Source organism: Leopardus geoffroyi, chromosome D2, assembly GCF_018350155.1.
Source record: "Leopardus geoffroyi isolate Oge1 chromosome D2, O.geoffroyi_Oge1_pat1.0, whole genome shotgun sequence".
Lineage (NCBI taxonomy): Eukaryota > Metazoa > Chordata > Mammalia > Carnivora > Felidae > Leopardus > Leopardus geoffroyi.
In genome coordinates, this window is record NC_059334.1 from 18,443,704 (window position 1) to 18,452,174 (window position 8,471).

Below are 8,471 nucleotides of genomic sequence, written 5' to 3' on the forward strand. Positions count from 1 at the left end.
ACGTAGCAATAGCTTCCTACAACGCACGACGCAGGGCGAGGCAGGCGGAATGCCTTTGGGATTCTGCACCGAGAGGCGCTCGTCACTCAAGTCCTTGCTGTGAAAGTCACCCGAGCTTACTTGTTTTTGTTTGGTGAAAATCGCTCAGTGTTAACACAGTTCGGTGCACTCAGATGCCAGCTCTGGGGCTGCTGTTAAATCTCCCCACTGGATACAGAGTCTCCTGTTAAAAAGCGATCAAAATAATCCTCGGGAACAGGTGGACGATAAATTAATGAACACAATCTTTCCCTTCAAATTGCGCCGGGGAAGAAATTAATTACTGGGCGAATGAGGAACAAAGAGGGATCCCCGCCTCCTGCAGCCTCTGAGCCCTCTGCTATTTTGTTCTCCCGAAATCTAATTTCCAGGAAACACTTCAGGGAAGCGCACATTGCCAGCATAAGAATTTCTTAGCGGGCGTGCTAATATGAACGCCATAATTCCATGGTAAAGAGATCTCACTCTGCTCTAAAGGCCTGGCACCGACAAGGATGATATTTCAGAGGGGCCCGCGGTTGGTTCCCAGACCCTGTTAACAACCGCCATACAGATTGGATGCCGACTGAGCTGGGGGATTGGACCCCCGGCAGGTAACTGTAAGTTTTATTTATAGGCCCAGACCCGGATAGATATGTGCAAACACATAAAACCTTTATTTTCAATAATATAAATTCTATGCCTGCCTGGAGTATAAATAAACTTTCCCGGGCCGTCCGGCGTCCTTTGCAGAGAATGGGCAAGCTAGAACCCTCTGCAATGTCACTCCTGCAGCTATGTATAGGGTCCCCGCACTTGCTTGAGGCTGACTGATGGTGGCATGCCCAGCGACACTCAAGAGCATTGCTGCCCGCCCCCCTGAATCACCCCTCTCAGGAGCCCGCACACTGTGCTCCCTTCTCCTCCTTTCCTGGCCTGGATCACAGGAAACAGGACGGCTGCTTCTCTGGGGTTCGGCGCAGATGCGGCCAGGGGCCGCTCGGCCCCTTAGGGGAAGGGGAGGGAAGCCATGTTTGCTGGGCCCTGGCCACGAGCCAGGCCTGTGCTGGGCGCCATAGAATGAATTCTCTGGACAACCTGTGAGGCTAGCAATTGCCCTCCCTGGCCCAAACATGGGGGAAACGAGACTCAGAAGTTCGACTCCTTCTCTCCGAGGCAGACGGCTGATGCCCCGCTAACAGAAGCCAGATAGGCCTGACCCCGGTATGCCCCACCCTGACCGTTTGGTATTGCTGCCCAGTTAGTGCCCCTTGGTTTCCTTTATCCGCCTTGATTTTCAAGAGTCAAACCGGAGACAGATCCGAGCCGGGGAGGAAAGCGGGATGTGCTCCAGGGGCACGGCTGGAAAGAGTGGGCGGGCTCTACCCTCCCAGGCTGCGCGGCCTCATGGGAGACACGGAACCCCTCTTGTTGGAGGAGGTCATTGAGGGGACGTTGATGCGAGAGAGCCGGACCCAGGCGGTCAGAGCCTCCTCACCCCCTCTCTGATCCTTGGAATGACCCTCTCTGCCTACCCGTTCCCACAGTGGGAGCTGTTCCAAGGACGCAGCCTTGAGAGAGCAAGGTGGTGTTAAGACCATCTGGCCGGTATCGGTGACCGAACCCCACTGAGACTTCTGTATAAACCTTCAAGTCTCTGGCAGGCAGGTGCGGAGACCTACTTGTCTCGTGGCGCCCGAGACAGGCCTCGTAAGGAAGTCCCCTTGGGCGTTAACCCCGCCACCTGCCCATCTGGAACGCCGGCTGTGTCTTTGGTCTTTCCTCGCCCTTCGTGCTCAGGGACCAGTTTGCACACCAACACCTCTCAACCTCCTTTTCTGTTTCCCCACTGGTAAGGGGAGGACGCTACTCCCGGTTGCCCGGGGCCGAACCCCCCCCCCCCCCGGCACGGTGGAGGTCCTTCCTCCCGGCCCTGCCAGATGGCCGGGGTGCTGGGTGCTCATCTCGCTACTGCCACGTACAAGTCTTGCCCTGTTGGACAGATCATTTCATCTCTCTGAGCCTGGGTTCCTCGTCAGTGAGGTGAGAATTCACATCTTCCTCACAACTTCGTATGTAGAGTAGTGGAAACTGGAGGCAATTAATTTGCCATTTGAAAATATAAGCCGTTGGGCGCCTGGGTGGCTCAGTTGGTTGCGCGTCCAACTCTTGATTTTGGCTTAGGTCATGATCCCAGGGTCGTGGGATCGAGCCCCACAATGCGCTCCGCACTGGGTGTGCAGTCTGCTTAAGATTCTCTCTCTCTCTCTCTCTCTCTCTCTCTCTCTCTCTCTCAGGGTGCCTGGTGGCTCAGTCAGTTAAGGGTCCAACTTCAGCTCAGGTCATGATCTTCAAGTTCGTGGGTTTGAGCCCCGCATTGGGCTCTGTGCTGACAGCTCATAGCCTGCTTGGGATTCTGTCTCTCTCTGTCCCTCCCCCACTTGCACTCATTCTCTCTCTGTCTCTCTCTCTTTCTTTCTCTCTCTAAATAAATAAGGATTTAAAAAAAAGATTCTCTCTTCCTCTGCCCCTCTCCCCTGCTCATGCTCTCTCTCTAAAATGAAAAAAAAAAAAAAAAAAAGAGGGGCCCCTGGGTGGCTCAGTCGGTTAAGCGTCCGACTTCGGCTCGGGTCATGATCTCACAGTTCGTGAGTTCGAGCCCCACTTCAGGCTCTGTGCTGAGAGCTGAGCCTGGAGCCTGCCTCCAGTTCAGCGTCTCCCTCTCTCTCCCTGCCCCTCTCCTGCTCCTGCTCTGTCTCCGTCTCTTAAAAATAAATAAAAGTTAAAAAAAAATTTTTTTAATACAAAAAAGAAAGAAAATATTATACGAAAATATAAGTTGCCATGCAAACGTAAGCCATGTACTGTGTTAAGGGGCTTAAAAATTATGAGACACAAACTTGTACCCATTCTGATGGCTTCTGTAGAAAAGAAAACAACACAGTAAATAACAAGTCCCGGACGTGGAGAAATTGGAACCCGAGCGCGCTGTTGGCAGGAACATAAAACGGTGCGGCCGCTACAGAAAACCGCACGGAGGTTCCTCAAAAAAGTTAAACATACAATTACCTTATAATCCCACAATTCCACTCCTGGGCATACGCCCAAAAGAATTGAAAGGAGATATTTGTATACCTGTGTTCGCAGCAGCCCTCTTCACGCTGGCTAGAGGAGAGGCGACCCCTGTGCTCCCCAGTGGAGGCATGGCTGAACGAAATGTCACCCGTCCACACAATGGGATATCATTCAGCCTTACAAAGGAAGGTGGATGTGCTTCATGTCACTGGACTGAGACTCTTCCATATGGGCTGGGCGGTAACGCGTACGTGATGTGTATTTCATCACCACGAAAAGTGAAAATTGAAAAGCAGGGGATGAGAAGCCCTGCCCTCCGGTGCTCACACCTTTCCTTGTCGCCTCCTCGCGGTCTCAGTCCGCTCTCGGCTGCCCCCGGCTCTAACTGCTCCTCTCGGCCAGGCCCAGCTTAGCCCCGAGAGGCCCAGCCCCTCAACAGCACTGTCCTGTCTTAGAGCAAACGACTGGGGCCCCAAGGAGGCTTTCTGAGGACAGCTCTTGAGGGTGGGAGCGAAATGGCCTTGGGGCTGGGCTCTGGGGCTCCCACTCTGCCCTTTCTTTGCTGGATCCCGCAGCCAAGCCCCTGGGCCTGGTCCAGCCTTCCGATCGCTCGCCTGTCAACCGGAGGCCGTGACAGGGGTGACGCCTGAGAAGTCTCAGAACAGAGCTGTCGCACCTAAGCCCTCAGTGGGCGTCAGCGATTACCGATTACCATTACGCATTTGAAGAGGGAGAAGCAACCGCTTCCTTGTTCCAGCTTCCAGAGGGAGGAGGAAGGCCCGGCTGGAAAAGTTCTGGTCACCTTCTCGTGGTCAACCCAGCGCCCAGCGTGTGACCGGCGGGACCGCGATCCGCAGAGGGTGGTCTGCCTCACCCCACTTGGCGCCTCTGAGGGGGAGACCACCCCACCGGGGAGGGGAAGGCAGGGGAGGAATCCCAGTCCTCTCCGGGAGCTTCCGGAATTTGTGACGACCGGCACCCCACCCCCACCCCCCACCTCCCACACCACCTCGCCCGCCCTGGGGGAGGCTGCCCTGGACTCACAGCTGACGGTGACACAAAGGAGCAAGTGTCACCAGGACCCCATGGATGGTGCTGGCATAACCAGAGCCTCAGATCGAATCCCACAGATACGAAAATGGAGATTTATGCCAAGTTTACCTCATAGCTGGGTTCCATCGCTCAATCCAGAAGAAAGTGTTCCACGTTGTAAGTGGGTCAGAAGTTCCGGCTAAAATGCCAGCGGGTCGAATAGCGGACGCAGCCCGCAGAAGCTTCTCGGAGCGGCTGGCAGGTGAGAGAGGTAGGGCCTGGAGCGTTATTTAGGAGCTGCGGTGCCCTCGCTCTGGAAGATTCACCTGCGTGAGCAAGTGGCCGTGAAGCGGAAGCGGACATTTTAGACTGAGAAGCAGGGCCCTGGGTCTGGTGAAGCCGGTGTGAAGGGGCCGCTCAGGGGGGGTGGGGCGGGCAGGGTCATCTCTCCACAGCCTTTGCTGCTGTTAGCGGGAAGGGGTTAACTGTGTGTTTGGGGGGGAGTTGAATATGCTGTCACATAAATCAAGAACCAAGGCCTGGGGCCTAGAGTGACCCCCGCTGTGTATCCGTCCCAGACTGCTCCCGATATCCCACACGGGGCGTTGACTGAGGCCAAACAACCCGGCTTTGGGTGATGGAGGAGGTGACCGGCCTGCTGGCGACAGAGAGTAAGACCCTATCCCCGGGAGTTAGGAAAATGGTTTTCTCCAAAGGGAGTGAGTATACACGTTCCAGAAAAGAGAGATTCCACAGCAGGACCTTGTACCTAGGCAAGTAGGCTTTGCCCACCAGCTGTAGATGCCGCTCAGAATCTTCCGGGCCCCACCACTTTCTCCATCTGTCCTCAGGTTCCCATGGCCCTGTCCCAGCAGCCCGCTCAGGTCTGCTTCAGGCTGAGTGAAATGGCCCAGGGAACCCCCTCAACACACACAGACACACAGGGCATTACAATCCCCAGCAGGCAGTTCTGAGGCATTTCTGGAGCTTCTGTGGGTGGTCCCAGGGGTCACAGCATTAGCCACGCTGTGGCCAGGGGGACAGCATATCCGTGGGTGGCATTCCCTCTCTCCTGTCCATGCACCTTCCTCTCCCTGCTCCCTTGGGTCCCAAAAGACCTCACGTCTTTCCAGAAGCCCAGGCAGAGACGCAGAGATGAGCGTCGTGAGGGGAACACTCTTTTCTCTTCGGGATCTTCATGGCTGTTGCTAACTAACCTCGGAAGAGCTCGACTGTGCTTGGGGAGCTCCTGGTGGCGAGGGTAAATGGTCTCCCGCCCCAGAGGCAGCCCCAGAGCTGGCCAGGGGAGGAAGGGAAGCTAAAATGCTGCTCTGCCACGTGCTAATGTAGAACTTTGGGCAAATTACCGAACCTCAGCTCGCCTGGAAAATGAAGCCCATGTTCATTACCTGATACAATGAAGTAATTTTATGAAGTATTTAGCCTGGTGCCCAGTAACTGCTTAAGTAGCGGATATTCTTACGATCTTTTCTTTGGCCCTGGCTCCTCTGTTACAGAGACCCGAATGCATTTTAGATGCAGATCGTTCCGGGGTGCCTGGGTGGCTCAGTCGGTTGCGCGTCTGACTTTGGCTGAGGTCATGACCTTGCAGTTCGTAGGTTCGAGCCCCGTGGTCGGGCTCCGAACTGACAGCTCAGAGCCTGGAGCCCGCTTCGGCTTCTGTGTCTCCCTCTCTCTCTCTGTCCCTCCCCAACTCGCACTCTGCCTCTGTCTCTCACAAATAAATAAACAACAACAAAAAAAAGATTTTAGATGCGACTTGTTCCTTTGTTCTAGAAAACAACCTGACTGGGGAAGTCTCCAACCACTGTTCTTGGAGAAAGCCATAAAGAAACCCTAGCTCAGATACCGCGGACTCGAGTGAGCTGTTTTGTTTGCTTGTGCAGTACAAATTGTTGGGCATGGTGAAGTCAGATCGCCTTCTCTGCAGATTTCTGCCTTGGGCCTGAGTGGTAAGGGGAGGGCAGCCCAGGGCAGATCGGTGGGCCAAAGGAAATATCTGGAAACACAATCATGCCTTAGTGTAGGCGGAGATGGGAACGGACCAAGAGCTGAGGGAAAGCACTGCCTGGGGACACTGATGAGACACGGGGACCGACAGAAGCTTAGAGGAGGGCACTCAGGCTTTACTGTCCCTCTGTATACGTACATGTCCATATACATGTGACGTCACTGCTCGCCGCTGGGGATTTAAGTCACCACCGGTGGCCAACGCACCCTGACGGAGGGTCGCCAGACACGGCCAGGCTGGCTTTATAAGAATTCCGCCAACCAGCCCCACTTCTGCCCGACGCACGCTGAACACAACAGGCAGCAGACACGGAGGGAGGGCCTGCTGCAGGTGATATTTCAAAACCGAGCATTCGTGAGCTATTCGAGACTTTAAAACAAAGACCTTTTATCCAGAGTGTTCGTTTTTGTTCTAAATTGAACACGCGCTCCTGCTAGAGCCTCAGAGAGGACACGACAAAGCGAAGATCCCCTGCCTTCTGGCCGTGCAGATTCAGCCTCTTACAGCTCTTTTCCATTCATTCTTCTATGCACATTTAAACTCCTTTTAGGAGACTGGGGTCGTCTCACATATAGATATTTCCGATGGGCTTTTTTTAGGAGGGTATGTCTCTTGTTATTAAATTTTTTTAAAATGGGAATAGCCCATGTCATTTCACTTTAAGGCCCTGTCCCCCTTATTTAAGTAGTTCTCTATCACTGATCCCAATTTTTGTAATAATTAACACTTCAGTGGCTATCTTGATACAAAAGTCGTTGTCCTCACCCCTGGTAGTTTCCTTAGCAAAGCTTCTCAGGAGTAGATTTACCAGGACAAGTGACCCAAACCCAGTAAAGCCTCTTGCTAGCCAATTCACCCCCTTCAAGTTTGACTCCCACCATCTCGAACTAATTGCTTTTGTTGCCTCACAGCAAAATCAATGGATAAGTCAGTCAGTGGCGGGAAGCCTTTAATTGCCCTATTGTGGGCTTTGGACTTCCGGTTGAGACTCCATTAAGAAGTAAGTTAAATGATGGGGGAGGGGGGTGCCTGGGTGGCTCAGTTGGTTAAGCGTCCGACTTCAGCTTGGGTCATGATCTCGCGGACTATGAGTTCGAGCCCCATGTCAGGCTCTGTGCTGACAGCTCAGAGCCTGGAGCCTGCTTTGGATTCTGTCTCCCCTCTCTCTCTGACCCTCCCAGAGCTCATGCTCACTTGCTCTCTCTCTCTCTCTCTCTTTCTCAAAAAACGAATCGATGTTAAAAAAAATTAAAAAAAAAAGAACTAAGCTAAATGAACTCAAAATGCCCACCCTGGCCCCTTTCAGGATGTGCCTTTCAACCTCCTGAGAACCAGGTTGGACAGGAATGGACATTCCCAGGGCTTCCTCTGCCTCCTGGTAATAAGCCCTCAGAGTCTTTGGGGGGCTGAGGGCGACTCAGATTGAAGAACAAGGGAGGAGCCCAGCTTGTCGCAGATAACCTAAGTCTTCCAGGTCCCTATCTTTGCTTGATTTTCAGCACTAAGCCATGCTTCTGAGAGAGACCAGGTGTGCTGAATCTGAGTTACCTTCCCCCACCAGGTTTCCTGCACAAACAGGGCCCTTTGGCGCGCTGGAGCGGGAATCATGGAGGGCACTGGTGGCTCGGCTGTGAGGTCATTGGCTGCGAAGCCCTCTGTGGGCTCAGCCCAGACATAACAGCTTGCAGGGTCCCTCCGCTCCCCTCAGCTGGGTCCTTCCCCTGCACACTCACCTCAGCAGAGGACTGGTGGGGAGACGGGATGGATCAGTGCTATCCAAGAGAAATCTTGCAAGAGGTTAAAAACATGGCTGTCAAGCAAGATAGACCGAACAGGCCCCCACAATGTTATTCGGCTCATCAGTTAAGGTGAGAGCCAGAAAGCCAGAAATGCTGATTCAAATGGCATCCGAAGCACTGGGATGTATACAGTCCGTTGGGAAAGACACACTAAAATAGATTTTTAATGTTTGAGACAAATCTGGTTAATGTCCTCGAGCAACAAATCCTGGTTCTCTCTCATCTCGCTGGATGGGAATCGCTGGCATCTCTGTGGGACAAACACGTACAGTGTAACGTGGGACTTTGCAGAATCTGAGCCCTTAGTTCACAGTAAATGTCAAAGTCGAGCAATAGCCCATCCTCCTAGCAGTGTAGAAAATGTTTGGGTCAGCCTATGAAACAAAACTTTCAGGTGACACTGGGAACACACGCAATCATCCCCTGGCCTTATTTCCAGATTTGGGAGAGTTTTTATTTTTATTTTTATTTTGTTATTTGGGGGGTGGGGTGGGGAGTTTTTATTAACATCGCAA